The sequence below is a fragment of the Rattus norvegicus genome, chromosome 4 (assembly GCF_021556685.1).
Source record: "Rattus norvegicus strain SHRSP/BbbUtx chromosome 4, alternate assembly SHRSP_T2T, whole genome shotgun sequence".
In the NCBI taxonomy this organism is placed as follows: domain Eukaryota; kingdom Metazoa; phylum Chordata; class Mammalia; order Rodentia; family Muridae; genus Rattus; species Rattus norvegicus.
In genome coordinates, this window is record NC_141537.1 from 33,663,705 (window position 1) to 33,681,030 (window position 17,326).

A 17,326-nucleotide genomic window follows, 5' to 3' on the forward strand; every position below is an offset into this window, starting at 1 on the left:
GTGGTGTATAAGGAGAGGGGAGGTGTATAAGGAGAGGGGTTGTGTATAAGAAGAGGGGTGATGTATAATGAGAGGGGTGGTTTATAAGAAGAGGGGTGGTGTATAAGGGGAGGTGTGGTGTATAAGGAGAGGGGTGGTGTAGAAAGGGAGGGGTAGTGTATAAGGGGAGGGGTAGTGTATAAGAAGAGGGGTGGTGTATAAGGAGAGGGGTGGTGTATAAGAAGAGGGGTGGTGTATAAGAAGAGGGGTCGTGTATAAGAAGAGGGGTGGTGTATAAGGAGAGGGGTGGTGTATAAGAAGAGGGGTGGTGTATAAGAAGAGGGGTCGTGTATAAGAAGAGTGGTGGTGTATAAGAAGAGGGGGGTGTATAAGAAGAGGGGTGGTGTAGAAATTGAAGGGTAGTTATAAGGGGAGGGGTGGTGTATAAGAAGAGGAGTGGTGTATAAGGAGAGAGGTGGTGTATAAGGAGAGGGGTGGTGTATAAGAAGAGGGGTGGTGTATAAGAAGAGCGGTGGTGTATAAGGAGAGTGGTGGTTTATAAGGAGAGGGGTGGTGTATAAGAAGAGGGGTGGTGTATAAGAAGAGGGGTGGTGTATAAGGAGAGGGGTGGTGTATAAGAAGAGGGGTGGTTTATAAGGAGAGGGGTGGTGTATAAGGAGAGGGGTGGTTTATAAGGAGAGGGGTGGTGTATAAGAAGAGGGGTGGTGTATAAGAAGAGGGGTGGTGTATAAGGAGAGGGGTGGTGTATAAGAAGAGGGATGGTGTATAAGGTGAGGGGTGGTGTAGAAAGGGAGGGTTAGTGTATAAGGGGAGGGCGGTATATAAGGGGAGGCTTGGTGTATAAGAAGAGGGGTGGTGTATAAGGAGAGGGGTGGTGTATAAGGAGAGGGGTGGTGTAGAAAGGGAGGGGTAGTGTATATGGGGAGGGGGTTTATAAGAGGAGGGGTGGTGTATAAGAAGAGGGGTGGTGTATAAGAAGAGGGGTGGTGTATAAGGAGAGGGTGGTTTATAAGGAGAGCGGTGGTGTATAAGGGGAGGGGTGGTGTATAAGGAGAGGGTGGTGTAGAAAGGGAGGGGTAGTGTATAAGGGGAAGGGTAGTGTATAAGGAGAGGGGTGGTGTATAAGGAGAGGGGTGGTGTAGAAAAGGAGGGGTAGTGTATAAGGGGAGGGGTGGTGTACAAGGGGAGGGGTAGTGTATAAGAAGAGGGGTGGTGTATAAGAAGGGGGGTGGTGTATAACGAGAGGGGTGGTGTAGAAATGGAGGGGTGGTGTATAAGGGGAGGGGTGGTGTATAAGAAGAGGGGTGGTGTATAAGAAGAGGGGTGGTTTATAAGGAGAGGGGTGGTGTATAAGAAGAGGGGTGGTGTATAAGAAGGGTAGTGTATAAGGGGAGGGGTGGTGTATAAGCAGAGGAGTGGTGTATAAGGAGAGGGGTGGTGTATAAGGAGAGGGGTGGTGTATAAGAAGAGGGGTGGTGTATAAGGAGAGGGGTGTTGTATAAGAAGAGGGGTGGTGTAAGGAGAGGGGTGGTGTATAAGAGGAGGTGTGGTGTATAAGGAGAGAGGTGGTGTATAAGGAGAGGGGTGGTGTATAAGGAAAGAGGTGGTGTATAAGGGTAGGGGTGGTGTATAAGGAGAGGGGTGGTATATAAGGGGAGGGGTGATATAGAAATGGAAGGGTGGTGTATAAGGGGAAGGGTAGTGAGTATATAAGGGGAGGGATAATGTATAAGAAGAGGGGTGGTTCATTGATAAGTGGATATTAGCCCAAATGCTCGAATTACCCTAGATGCACAGAACACATGAAACTCAAGAAGGATGACCAAAATGTGAATGCTTCATTCATTTAAGAGGGGAACAAGAATACCCTTGGGAGGGGATAGGGAGGCAAAGTTTAGAACAGAGGCAGAAGGAACACCCATTCATAGCCTGCCCCACATGTGGCCCATACATATACAGCCACCCAATTATATAAAATGGATGAAGCAAAGAAGTGCAGACCGACAGGAGCCGGATGTAGATCTCTCCTGAGAGACACACCCAGAATACAGCAAATACATAGGTGAATGCCAGCAGCAAACCACTGAACTGGAATGGGACCCCCATTGAAGGAATCAGAGAAAGAACTGGAAGAGCTTGAAGGGGCTTGAGACCCCATATGAACAACAATGCCAGCAACCAGAGCTTCCAGGGACTAAGCCACTACCCAAAGACTGTACATGGGCTGATCCTGGGCTCCAACCTCATAGGTAGCAATGAATAGCCTAGTATGAGCACCAGTGAAAGGGGAAGCCCTTGGTCCTGCCAAGACTGAACCCCCAGTGAATGTGACTGTTGGGGGGAGGGCGGTAATGGGGGGAGGATGGGGAGGGGAACACTCATAGAGAAGGGAGGAGGAGGGGTTAGGGGGATGTTGGCCCGGAAACCGGGAAAGGGAATAACAATCAAAATGTAAATAAGAAATACCCAAGTTAATAAAGATGAAAACAAAAACAAGAGGGGTAGTATATAAGGGGAGGGGTGGTATATAAGGGGAGGGGTAGCATATAAGGGGGGTGGTGTAAGGGGAGGGGAGGTGTATAATGAGAGGGATGGTATAGGAAGGAAGGGTGGTATATAAGGAGAGGGGTGGTGTATATGGAATCATACACTCTTGTAGCAATAATATACTCAGAATATCCCAGGAAATCAACTCATACCTTCCAGACAGAAAACACTACTATCTATAGTAATCAAGTTACTGAATAATAACAACTCCATAGAAATCTTAAACCTCAGTACCAACACTACATGAAATAATTAGGATTACTAATTTAAGTAGAGTCGGGAGCCGGCAAGATGGTCCAACAGATAAAAGTGCTTGCTGACAACGTGAATTGGCTTTTGGAACCCACCCTGTGGAAGGAGAAGACCAGGACCTACAAGGTGACCTTTGACCTCCATAAACCTACAGTGGGACCCCGGTGTGTTCCTCTCTCCCCACACAAAATAAGTGGGACAGTGAGTAAGAGAACATCTTGAGGTGCAGGAAGCAAGGGGAACAGGGAGATTGAAGAGCAAGAAGAGAGGTTGGGGTTAGGTGTGGCTTTGGAATCGGATGGTACATAAAGGCTATCAATCACATAACTCGCCATCAACTTTATGCCCAGAACACCCAAGGGGATCGACTGTACTCCAAAATATAAACAGATAAAGGCAACAATTAATAATCATCATAATATACTATTACATGGAATACTTGAGACTAATTAGATTACAGATGGAGGGACACTGAGGAGAATTGGGAAGATTCGTGAAATAAAGAGAAGATTAAGGATGAGGTGTGTTTGAGGAGAGGGTTGTCATATTAAAAGGCAAAAAAATAGAGTCATCAGCCATACAACCCCATATCTGGATATACCAGAATATCCTAAGTGTATTTATTGATTAGAATTATGTGTGTCAGACATTAATCAATGCCTTGAATAGCAAAGAAACAGTATCTCCTGTGAGATAACAAAGGTTTATTTTTTCCAGAAGTATTTCTTGGAATCGTTGAGGCTCATTGAGTATAGTAAAGAGGGCAGTATAATTGGGAGAAGGGAGGAGAGATGGGAGGTGAAGAAAGAGAATGGAGAAAATAAGAGACAGGGAAAAAGATTTGGAAAGGTGGCTTATGGCAAGAGGATGGAGATATATAAAAGTACATGTCAATCATACAACCAAGGACCAGTGACATACCAAGAGAACCCCTAGGACCAATAGACTACATCTGAGAAACCACACAATAGCAAGTATGTCTGTCAATAATAGGAATTAATGAAATAGTAAATTAGTATAAATATCCATTTTCTTTGAATCCTTCAGACTTATCAGTAGGAGTAAAGGAACGCAGTAGAGTGGAGAAAGTGGTGGAGAGGGTAAAGACACACAGGGGGGATGAGAAGTGTAGTAGGAGTTGAGTAGGTGAAGGGCTGTGTATAAAGAAGCTATTACATGCACAAGGCAGTATCAATTATGTACACAGATTGCACCAGAAACCAATTAACATAGTCCAACTGCAGAGCAGAAATGCATAATAATAAACCTAGCAACAAGCTTCAGTGATGTAAACAAAGGGAGCAATTAATATAAGTATTACATAGAATTATTTATCTTCTTTTCATGGGAGAGACACGATGGTGGGGGCAACACAAGACAGAAGAGGGGGAAGGCAAGGGAAGAGTAAAAGTGGGGTGAATTTGGGGTAGGGTAATATACAGAGTGTACATCAGCTATACAGAGCAAAACACTCAAGATACCACAAGATAGTTAACATATTCCAACGGCAAAAATTAAATACGGGGACTGGGATGATGGTGTCGAAGGCCAAGATCTTGCTCTGCAAGCATGAGGCCCTAATTTCGGATCCCCAGAATATAAACTCACACGCAAACACTTCTCCCATAGACACACCCTAGATTTTTAAAAATAAATTTAACATAAACTTTATTAACACTGACTCCAGGAAGTGACATAAAAATTTGAATATAAATATTTAATATAAGTATTTCTTGGAAGTTTAGTAACCAGTTGAGAAGGAAGGGAAGTGGGGAGTGTGGAAGGCAAGGGGCAAGAACTTGAGGAAGAAGGAATGGTTAAAGACAGTGGGGAGAATTTGGGATGGGGCTGATTTATAAATACACCAGTCATACAGCCTATTCGAGCTGTCATATTCTTAACATAAAAGTTAAGGTTACATGTTACTCTAATGACATAATTAAACAGTTTCACAATGCCAATTTTGGATGAAAAATTTAAATTTATTAATAAGGTTTTAAAAGATGGTACAATAAATACGAGGATCATGGAGAGTAGAAAGCATAGGCAACTAAGAAGTATAGAGAATCGGGCAGAGCAAGGAGGGTCAGGGATTGAGGCGAACTTGGAATCCCGATGATGTGATTAGGTCAGTTTACAACCCGGTATAGACTCCACTCCCAGACTGATCTATCCAAACTTCAAAATCTCCATATAGAAAGTGAGTCATCAATTAATAGTGGTTGTAGCCATATACCAAGCTTTATCTTTAATGTGAGTTTTACTTGGAATACTTCAGATTTTTTTAACCACAATCAATACAGTGAGGCGAGGAAGGGAAAGTGGGAGACAGAGATCATAGAACCCCATGTGAGGAGAACCAGTGGATAAGGAGGCAGGGAAGGTACTTTAATGAGGACTCCTGTCTTAGGGTTTCTCTTGCTATGAAGAGACATCATGGCCATGGCAACTCGTATAAAGGAAAACATTTAGTTGGCACTGGCTCACAGTTCAGAGGTGTAGTTCATTAGCATGGTGGGAAGCATGGTGTCATACAAGCAGACATGGTGATAGAGAGGTCGCTGAAAGTTCTACATCTGGATCTTCAGGCAATGGGAAGAAGCAATGAGCCACTCGGCCTGAAACCTCAAAGCCTGCCCCCAGTGACACACTTCCCCCAACGTGGCCATACCTAGTTCAACAAGGCCACACCTCCTAATAGTTCTACTCCTTCTGAGCCTATGGGGCCATTTTCATTCAAACCACCACAATATCCATCGCTAAACCAGAGTCATGCTCCTAAAACATCCCAGAAAATCAGCTGCAGCAGTTTTTTCATCTGTCTGTCTAATTATCTACATGTCTCTGTCTGTTTTTCTGTCTGTCTGTCTATCTAATTGTCTGTCTATCTAATTGTCTGTCTGCCTGCCTGCCTGCCTGCCTGTCTGTCTCTATCTATCTATCTATCTATCTATCTATCTATCTATCTATCTATCTATCTATCTTCTATCTATCTATCTATCTATCTATCTATCTATCTATCTATCTATCTATCTACTTATTCACTTTACAACCCAATATCAGCCCTCCTTCTACTTTTAGTACCGCCCCCCCACACACATGCATAGCTCTTCCCCCATCTTCTCTTTCCTTCTCTTTTGAGAAGAGGGAGGTCCCCCCCCCCCAGTATTACCCTACTCTAGCACATCCGGTCACTGAAAAACTGGCACATTCCCTCTCTCTCACACCAATGCCCTACAGAGCTAGCCACATTCTTTGCAACTGAGGCCAGACAAGATGGCCCAGTTAGGCAGGCAACATGTACAGGGACAGCCCTGCTCCAGTTGTTGGGAAACCGACATGAAGACCAAGTTGCACATCCGCTAGGTATGTGCAGCAGGCCTAGGTCCAGCCCATGCTTGTTCCTTAGTAATGCTTTAGTCTCTGGGAGTCCTCAGGGATCCAGGTTAGTTGACTCTGTTGGTCCTCCTGTGGAGTCCCTATCCTCTTTGGGTTCCTCAATCTTCCCCGCAACTCTTCCACAAGACTCCGTGAGATGCCAGGCTCCTGTCTGCAAGCATAATAGAGCATCATTAATAGTGTCAGGGATTGGTTGCTGCCCATGGGTCTCAACTTGGGCCTGCCATTGGTTGACTATTCCCTCTGTCTCTGCTCCATCTCTGCCCTTGCACATCTTGTAGGGAGAACACAGTTTGGGTTGAAGGTTTTGTGAGTGGGTTGCTGTCCTTATCCCTCCACTGGGAGTCTTGCCTGGGTTTGGAAAGTGGACACCTCAGGCACCATGTCCCCCACTGATAGAAGTCAGCTAGAGTCACCGCTATAGACTCCCTGGGGCCTGTTCCTATTTCAGGTGTCTGGCACTTCCTAGAGATGCCTTCCTGCCTCCCTCTGATTTCACTTATCTCTTCCCTGGTCTTCCCACACCTTATACCCGCCCCCCTCCCGCCCCCATCCCCTCTTCTACCCAGTTTCCTCCTTCTATCCACCTCCAATATTTATATTCCCTTCTGAGAAAGATTCAATCATCTTCCCTTGGGCTTGTTTAACTTCTTTGGGTCTGTAAAGTTTAATGTGCCTATCCTGTACTTTGTGGCTAATATCCACTTATAAGGGATACCATGCATGTCCTTTTGGGTCTTGGTTACCTCACTCAGGATTTCTAGTTCCATTCATTTGCCTGCAAAATTTATATGATACTCTTGTTTTTAATAGCAGCATAGTACTCCATTGTGTAAATGAACCAGGTAGTCTTCATTCTTATGTTGAGGGTCATATGGGTTGTTTCTAATTTCTGGTTGTTACGAATAAAACTGTTATGATCATAGTTATGGCTGCAGCACTGAAACACAGAAAGCAGCCACCAACTAGTAGTCACTTCTCTGTTACAACTTTTGCCTTTAATATCAGTTTTACCTAGGAATTTGTGATTTATTAACAAAAGTTGTAAAAAAAAAATTAGTGAGGACCAGAACACTAAGTCCAGTGGAGGTATGGCAAAGTAACAAGAAAGCTAATTTTTATGCCAATCAATAACTTTTAAAAGTCTTCTTTTAAAACAGCTTTTCACTGCCATTCACGTAATGATGCTTGCTCATGATGGGGAGCATCTGCTGGCAGATGGGCAGGGCATGGCACTGGACTAGTAGCTGAGACCTTACATCTGATTCACAAGCAGCAGGCCAAGAACAAGACTGGGCCTAGCATGGCCTTTTGAAACCTCAAAGCTCATCCTCAGTGACACACCCCCTTCAATAAGACCCTGCCTCCTAATCCTTCCCAAGCAGTTCCACCATCTGCAGGCCAAGCATTTCTGTATTGAGCCTATGGGTGCTATTCTCCTTCAAACCACCAAACCCAGCCTCAGAAGTTTACCTGAGAACAATAGTAGCAAATGGGCTAGAGTGTATTTTTGTGATACTTTGACTAGAGTATGGCGGCTTTTTACCTTCATGCTATGAATCCACTTGAGGCCAAATTGAAAACTTTTGGACTAATTTTGTTGGTAAAGGAGATTTCAATGTAATCCCATACTGAGTCTGTCCCACAGTTATTAGGAATATTAGTTATCATGCAGATCTACCAAGAAAAAGGGACAAATGGGGCCAAAAAATTAAAAAAAAAAACCCACAAAATTTATAGTTAGAAGGGGAAAAGAGCACCAGGAGACTTAATGTTGAAGGTCAGACTTGAGCTGAAAGAAATGAAGAGACGCCTGATGTGAAATGGACTAAGATGGGTGCCCTCAAGGTAAGACCCCAATTCAGCTAAGCTTCTAACTAGTAATAAAAGGAAATGTGTAAGGGATTTTATGCTACTAAAGAGAAGCAAGGAAGAAAAGTTTATGCAAATGCGATTCAAGGAGTAGAGCAGACCCCACCTCAAGCAGGCAGCAAAATGTGGCAGATTATCCATGTGGTTCTGGCTTTAGAGCAATGGTTCTCAACCTGTGGATCACAACCTCTTTGGGGATCACATATCAGTTACGTTGTGATTCATAAAAGTAATAAGGTTACAGTTATGAAGTAGCAGTGAAATAATTTTATGGTTGAGGAGTTAACACAACAAGGGGAAGTGTGTCAAGGGTCGCAGAGTTACAAAGTTTGAGAATCATGTTTTAGAGTCATGAAGAGATCACAAGTAAAGAGGTTGTAGGCCCTTTTCCACAGTTAAGTGTCTTAGTTAGGGTTTTACTGCTGTGAACAGACACAAGACCAAGACAACTCTTAACTGGGGCTGACTTACAGGTTCAGAGGTTTAGTCCATTATCATCAAGGAGAGAACATGGCAGCATCCAGGCAGGCACGGTGCAGGAGGAGCTGAGAGTTCTACATGTCCATCTGAAGGCTGCTAGCAGAATACTGACTTCCAGGCAGTTAGGGTGAGGATCTTAAAGCCCACACCCACAGTGACACACCTATACCAACAAGGCTACACCTACTCCAATAGGGCCATACCTTCTAATAGCACTACTCTCTGGGCCAAGCATATACAAACCATCATAGTTAAGGAAAGCTGTTGAGGCCAGGCAAGTGGCAGAGGACTTACTGTATGGAAACTGTAAGAGCTTATTGCATGAAGTTGTAAAAGTGAAGCCTGGATTGTGTTGGAGACTCCAAGATATTAGAAGTGCCAGAGCCATAGGATCCCTGACAAACACATGGGAAATTGAACCAGCCCAAAAGCCAGAAGCACATTATACTTAACAAAGGTGCAAGAGCGAAACCATCTAAGCCCTTTGACAGCAAACAAGGAGCTAAAGAGTTCAGTCTTGGGGTTGGGGATTTAGCTCAGTGGTAGAGCGCTTGCCTAGCAAGCGCAAGGCCCTGGGTTCGGTCCCCAGCTCTGAAAATAAAGAAAAGGAAAAAAAAAGAGTTCGGTCTTCCCTGCTTTGGACTTAGGTCTTCCTTTGGTCCAGTATTTCTCATTATGCCTCTTTTCCTCCTTTTGGAATGGTAATATATATGCTGTACCATGCATGTTGGAAGTATGTAATTTGCCTTTTGTTTTATAGGGGCTTGCAATTAAGAGATTGCCTTGAGTCTCAGAGGAAACATTGGACCTTGGGATTTTAAACTGTCTTAAGACTGGGAAATATTAGGTACATTTGAAATTGAATTAATGACATGGTCACAAGTCTGTGGGAGCCAGGGAGTATATTGTGATGGCTTGCCCCTGTAGGTTCTTATATTTGAATACCTGTTCCCATCTGGTAAAACTACTTGGGAAGAATTAGAAGGTATGGCCTTGTTGGAGGAAATGTGTCACTGGGGATCGATATTGAAGTTTCAAAAGGTTACTTCACTTCTAGTTAGATCTTTCTGCTTCTTGGTTGTGTGTCAAGATACTGCTCCAGCACTATGCCATGCCTGCCTGTTGCCATGCTCCAGTGGTCCCCACCATAACAATCATGGACTTTTAAACTGTAAACTCCAGATAAAGCCTTTCTTCTATAAACTGCCTTGGTCATGGTGCCTTTTCACAGCAGTAGAAATCAGTCTCTTTCTGAGCATAGAAGAGTTGGTACTGGTTTGTTTTCTTCTCTCATACAATATATTCTGACCACATTTTCCCTACCTTCTATACTCCTCCTAGGTGCCTCCTACCTCCCTCTCTCCAAGAACCACTTCCCCTCCTTTTTACTCTTCAGAAAAGAGCAGGCCTCCAAGAGACAACAGCCAAACTGGACAAAACAAAATACAATGAGACAAGGCAAAAAGCCCTCATATCAAGGCTGGAGAAGGCAACCCACTAGAAGGAAAAGTCCCAAGAACAGGCAGAAGAGTCAGAGACACAGCCACTCACGCTGTTAGGATTCCCACAAGAACATCAAGCTAGCAGCTATAATATAAACACAGGGGACCTAGTGCGGACCCTTGCAGGCCTCATGCTTGCCACTTCAGTCTGGGTGAGCCCATAGGAGCCCAGCTTAGTTGGTGCAACAGGCCATGTTCTTCTGGAGTTCTTCATCCCCTCTGAGCCCTACAACTTTTTCTTACCCTCTTCCATGTGGTTCCTGGATCTTGGATGGAAGAGACTAGATGGAGACCTTCACTTTAGACTCCCTCTCCACAGAATGTCTTGTAGGGTTGGGTCCCATATCTGCTCTGCCACAGGGCATGGCCGCTCTGTGAGATGAGATGTGGCAAGTTTGACCGCACTTAACAACATGCTGTCACGAGGGAAGTGTTGGTCTACAGGGAAGCCCTGGGACACTGTTCTGGGGTGGGGAAGCACAGTCTGAAATAAGGAACAGCCGGAGCTGGTTCAGGGGTCCCTAGGCCTGCAAAAAGGCTGGGGCTGTGGAGTTCCCACGTTCTTGGATATCAAGGCACCACTTTAAGTCATGGAAGAGCTGAAAACAGAATCAGGGCCAGTGGGCTGGGTGTGGCCTGGGGCTGGGAAAAAGGGGGGTGTCTCTGGCTGGTCCCACCATGATTGTCCTTGACTTAACTGCGTCTTGAACTTGGTGGTTGGGAGATTAGATGGCAGCTCTATAGGCGAAGGTCTTCTCCATGGCTCCCCATGTTAGATCCCAATGAAAGGAGACAATCCATGGTTGTAAGCCATTTATTGTCATGGCGGAAAGTTGATGTGTAAAACCATAACCCACCTCTCAGGGTGGGCCTGAGATTAAATACCTTTTTTCAGGGAGGAATGTCGGGGAAAGAAAGATAATTGGCTATGCCTTCTGGGCCTCTATGTACCTCATTAGCACGGAGATCTGTCTTGAGCCTACGTGATCAAAGGTCACGTCCTTTTCTACATGTGGAGGCTTGGAGCATTGCCCTCATGTGACTGATGGCCACAAATCTCTGGGGGGTTAGGGGGACTGCAGCTAGTGACCGGGGCCTGGTGCCTGGGCACAGGTAAAGCTCCTACCGTCCCTTCAGGGTCTCTGGGGCTTCTAGTCGTACTCACCCCAAGGACCAGGCTACCTCTCACAGTCTACTGTCCCACAATATCCATCAGTGCTGCCAAAGAAAGCCTCAATGGTGATAGCTGGACACAGCACCGATCTATGAGCAGGGGAGGATATCATTAAGAATCATTTCATTGATTCTTTTCTCCACCAATCAGATGTGTTTAATTCTTCCCCAGGTCTCTGGGCTATCCACTCTCCTGTACCTGCCTATCCTGGAAGTGCAGGGCATCCTCCTCCATGGCCTGGTCACATTTTGCAGTTGGGTTGTTGTTCGGGTTTATCATTTCCTAGCCTGTAGAGCACTACATTCTCATGCCGAGGAGACTAGAATATAGGGGCCAAGGCTCAGCCTCTCTACAGTCACTGAACAACATGGAATGAGGCTCCTCCTGCTCTCAGTTTTCTTTAAAGATTTATTTATTTATTTTATGTATGTGGTACATTGTTGCTTTCATTTCTTCAGACACACCAGAAGAGGGCATCGGATCTCATTACAGATGGTTGTGAGCCACCATGTGGTTGCTGGGAATTGAACTCAGGACCTCTGGAAGAGCAGTCAGTGCTCTTAACCATTGAGCCATCTCTCCAGCCCTGCATTTGGTTTTAAAATCTCTACTGCCTTTGCCTGGGTTTGGCAGCACTATCAGCCCCTCCCAGCTTCTCTTTTGCTCTACTGCCTTTAGCTCTGGGACCAGACACCACCAGCCCTGATCTGGCTTTCCTTTCTATCCACCTTTGCTCCGGGAGGAGACCTCACTATCAGTCCCTCCCAGCTTCTAGAATTTGTGGACAAAAGACACAGTTTGTTACTTTACAACTTGCCTTGTAAGCACAATTGCTGGGTTCAGATATCTCCTGCCTGGAAAATCATGCCCTTACTAATTTATTATCTCCATCTCTCCTCCTGCCCTAAATTTAGCAGCTAGTCTCACCTAGCCCCTGCCAAACAACCTTGGCCGCCTGCCTGTAGCAGAGGCCACAGGCCCAAGATCTTCCTGAGATCTCACACGATGGCTGTGTTCTTCTTCCTTCAAAGCACTGCAGAAAAAGCTTTCTCCTTTCTGGCATCTCATTTTTCCTCATGGGACCCGGAAGCCCCACCTGTACCTTCTGTCCAGCAATTGGACCCTGGCCTTCTTTAGTGACAAATCAAGAACCAACTGGGGAACAAGACCTTTGGATCAGAACCTCCCCTTACAATACCCCGCCTGAGCTCCAGAAATGGGGCTGAGCTACCAGCCCCTGCCCAGAGAATATTGGATCCATAGATGAAAAACAGACTCGCACATTGTGAATTTCAAGTTGCCTTAATAGCTCAATTGCCGGGTGCTATTAATCTACTACAGCCAGTGTGTCCTTCCCAATATTTTTAGTCCATTGCCTATCAACCTGCCCTAGCTCCAGTTTCTCAGTTACCTTAAGTCCCAGCTCAACATCCCAAACCTCCCACCTGGAGAAGCAGCTTATGGCCACTCTGCTGGAGATCTCACATGGCTGGTTGGCTTTTCTCCCTCCAAAGCATGACAAACTCTCCTTCCCTCTCCTTTACTGTGTCTGTCAGCTTTCCTGCTGCACTGGAAGTCCCACCTATCCTTCCTTCCACCAATTGGCCCATGGCATCTTTACTGATAGATCAAGAACCAACTAGGGAACAGGACCTTAGCATCAGAAATCGCTATACCTGGGTTGGTTAGGGTTCTCCACAGAACCCCTTCAACTGAAAACTCAAATGATGCAACCCAAACTCATCACTGAAAGCCTGGCCTGGCTACAAAAGCTATCCAATTCAGAATCTACTCTCCCATTACCAGGAGTCCTTATTAGGGTCACCCTCATAGATTCCAGGAGGTTTCTCCCCACAGTGTCCCCCAATTCCAGCTGTTCTCCAGCATTCTCTTCTTCCATCCCTTCCCTCTACCTGATCCTTCTTGTTCTTGTCCCCACTAGTCTACACTTCAGGTAAAGACCTTTTCTTTTCCTAAGCTCTCTGGGTCTGAGGACTGTAGCTTGATTATTGTTTATTTAACTGCTAGTATCTACTTATAAGTGAACACATACCATGTTTGTCTTTCTGGGTCTAGATGTGTAGTACCATTAATTATATTATGGTTTTTAATACTTCTGGTAGAATTTAACAGCATCTCTCTCTTGTCCTGGGCTTTTCATTGATGGATGACTTTTTCTTACCTCTTCCCTAGAGCAAGACTCAGACCCACCAGTGAAATCAATAATGACACAGAAGCCTTTTAATATTTTAAAAATTAGATCTTTTAGCTAGAGCAGTCTCCCAGCCAGTTGTCTAGCTTAACCCAACTAATCATGACACCATGTTCCACCATATCTCTCTGCTCTGGTCCATTCTCTCTCTCTCTCTCTCTCTCTCTCTCTCTCTCTCTCTCTCTCTCTCTCTCTCTCTCTGTCTGTCTGTCTGTCTGTCTGTCTCTCCAGCTTTCTCTCCTTTTGAATCTTCCATTTCCTATCCAGATATTGGCTATCAGATCTTTATTTCAGCCAATTAGATACAACTCTAGGTTGCCTATAGACTAGTGAGGAAAGACAGCTATTTATAAACTATGAGACTGGTGATGGGCCACAGAAATAACAATACAAAGATCCTGCCAGCACTTATCTCTACTAGTACAGAATTAACAATTAAATATACAGAGACATACCTTCACACAATGTACTCCAACACATCACACTTATCATCTGTCACTGATTTCTTGAGGTTGCTCTTGGTTCACTTTGTTGGGTTGTACATGTCTCCAAGTTTCTTCTTTCTTCGTTTTTAAGGTTTATAATTTAATGTCATATGTTTTTCAAAGTATTTCCTAGTAATCTTCCACTGGTACTGTGATGGTTTACATATGCTTGGCCCAGAGAGTGGCACTATTAGAAGGTGTGGCCTTGTGAGAGGAAGTGTGGGGGTTGGCTTGGAGACCCTCCTCTTAGTTACCTGAGGAGGCTCAGTCTGTTCCTGGCTTCCTTCGGGTGAAGATGTAAAACTCAGCTCCTCCTGCACCAGGCCTGCCTGGATGCTGCCATGTTCCTGCCTTGATGATAATGGACTGAACCTCTGAGCCTGTAAGCCAGCCCCAGTTAAATGTTGTCCTTTATAAAACTTACATTGGTCATGGTGTCTGATCATATCAATAAAACCCTAAAGCAGATATGTTCTTTAATACCTCCTTGTTTGTCTTCAATTTTATTTATTTATATTTTTTCTTTTGGTAAGTTTAGCTATGGGTTTATCAATTATGTTGACCTTTCCATAGATTCCACCATTTATTTTATTGATACTTTGCAAGTTGTAGCCTTTATTTATGAGATTTATCTCTGTACTACTACTTCTTTCTTTCTTTTGATTTTGGCATGTGTTTGTTCTTGTTTTTCTAAAGCTTGAGAAGTGTCACTAGGCTATGCATTTTTATGACTCCTATTTTTTTTATGTGGGCACTCACTGATAAATGCTGCCTTCTATCTAGTACTGCTTTCTCTACATTCAAATCGTCTTACGCTTTGTCTCCATTTTCAATTGTTTCCAGAAACTTTTGAATTCTAAAGTCCAGTCAGTGGTATGTGTTTGGGTGATGTATGACTATTCATTCTGTATATATTAGACAGACTTCAGAAAATTAGTAGGAGTTTGCAATGTTAACAATTTCTCCTCGTCTCTCTCTCCATTCTTTCCCTTCTTCCTTCTCTCTGTATTGTGATTAAATCCAGCACCTCATGCATACTCTGCATCCAATCAAACCTCCAAATCTCTGCAAGATTAATTTTTAACTAATAAATAGGCCTACTCACAATATAAGAATGGAATAAGCAAGTTATGGCTTCTAAAACTTAAGGAAAATATCTAAACATTGCTGAGTAACAATAAGAATGGCAAATATCCATTACAGGGTGGAGAAATGGCTCAGCAGGTAGGAGCACTTGCTACACAAGTGTGATAAGTTGAGTGTAAACACCATGATATCAATGTAAAGAGCACCTCTGGTCTGAGACAGGAGGATCACCAGGGCTCATTACCCAGTAGTTGAGATCCAGGTTCAGTGAAAGACTCTAAGAGAATAAGGTAGCAGAGGATGGAACAGTGCTCCTAATGTTCTCCTGGGTGCATTCACTCATAGGCGCCTGTGTGTGTGTGTGTGTGTGTGTGTGTGTGTGTGTGTGTGTGTCTTAGTTATGGTCTTACTACGGTGAAGAGACACTATGACCACAACCACAACAACTCCATTTTCTTATAAAAGAAAACATTTAATTAAGGCTGGCTTACACTTTCAGAGGTTTAGTCCATTATCATCATGGCCAGAAGCATGATGATGTGTAGGTAGACGTGGTGCTGAGGAAGCAGCTGGAGTTCTACATTTTGCTCCATAGGCAGCAGAAGGAAAGTGTGTGCCACATGGGCATGACTTGAGCATAGAAGACTCAAAGCCTGAATCCAGGGTAATAATACACTTTCTCCAACAAGGCCATTTCTCCATGTTAGGCTACAACTTCGAACAGAGCCCCTCCCTATTGGCCACGATTGCACACACATGAGTGCATGGGGGCTATTCTTATTCAAATCACCATATTCCACTCTCTCCTTCCCATAAGCTTGTAACCATATCATAATGAAGAATGAATTTAGTCCAACTTTAAAAGTCCCTATAGAGAGAGCCCCTGGGCAGCACCCCACGAGCAAACCTGAGCCTCGGGACCACAGGTAAGACCAAATTTTCTGCTGCAAGAAAGCTGCCTGCTGAGCTTGGGACACACGGAAGCAGAATTTCTCTAGGACCGGGCACGTTCTGTGTTTACCGGAAGTCCCACACCCGCGGATACCGGCCCGCAGCAGCTCTCTGCTCCCAGACCCAGTGAGAGAGAGACCCAACTGCCTGGTCAGGTGGGCACTCCTGAGGCTGCAGAGCGGAAGAGACCACCAACACTGCTCACCCCTGCCCACATCCCTGGCCCAAGAGGAAACTGTATAAGGCCTCTGGGCTCCCGTGGGGGAGGGCCCAGGAGCGGCAGGACCCCTGTGCCTGAGACACCGCCGGAACCTGAAAGAAACAGACCGGATAAACAGTTCTCTGCACCCAAATCCCGTGGGAGGGAGAGCTAAACCTTCAGAGAGGCAGACAAGCCTGGGAAACCAGAAGTGACTGCTCCCTGCACACACATCTCAGACGCCAGAGGAAAAAGCCAAAGACCATCTGGAACCCTGGTGCACTGAAGCTCCCGGAAGGGGCGGCACAGGTCTTCCTGGTTGCTGCTGCTGCAGAGAGCCCGTGGGCAGCACCCCACGAGCGAACCTGAGCCTCGGGACCACAGGTAAGACCAAATTTTCTGCTGCAAGAAAGCTGCCTGGTGAACTCAAGACACAGGCCCACAGGAACAGCTGAAGACCTGTAGAGAGGAAAAACTACACGCCCGAAAGCAGAACACTCTGTCCCCATAACTGACTGAAAGAGAGGAAAACAGGTCTACAGCACTCCTGACACACAGGCTTATAGGACAGTCTAGCCACTGTCAGAAATAGCAGAACAAAGTAACACTAGAGATAATCTGATGGCGAGAGGCAAGCGCAGGAACCCAAGCAACAGAAACCAAGACTACATGCCATCATCGGAGCCCAATTCTCCCACCAAAACAAACATGGAATATCCAAACACACCAGAAAAGCAAGATCTAGTTTCAAAATCATATTTGATCATGATGCTGGAGGACTTCAAGAAAGACATGAACACACTTAGGGAAACACAGGAAAACATTAATAAACAAGTAGAAGCCTACAGAGAGGAATCGCAAAAATCCCTGAAAGAATTCCAGGAAAACACAATCAAACAGTTGAAGGAATTAAAAATGGAAATAGAAGCAATCAAGAAAGAACACATGGAAACAACCCTGGATATAGAAAACCAAAAGAAGAGACAAGGAGCTGTAGATACAAGCTTCACCAACAGAATACAAGAGATGGAAGAGAGAATCTCAGGAGCAGAAGATTCCATAGAAATCATTGACTCAACTGTCAAAGATAATGTAAAGCGGAAAAAGCTACTGGTCCAAAACATACAGGAAATCCAGGACTCAATGAGAAGATCAAACCTAAGGATA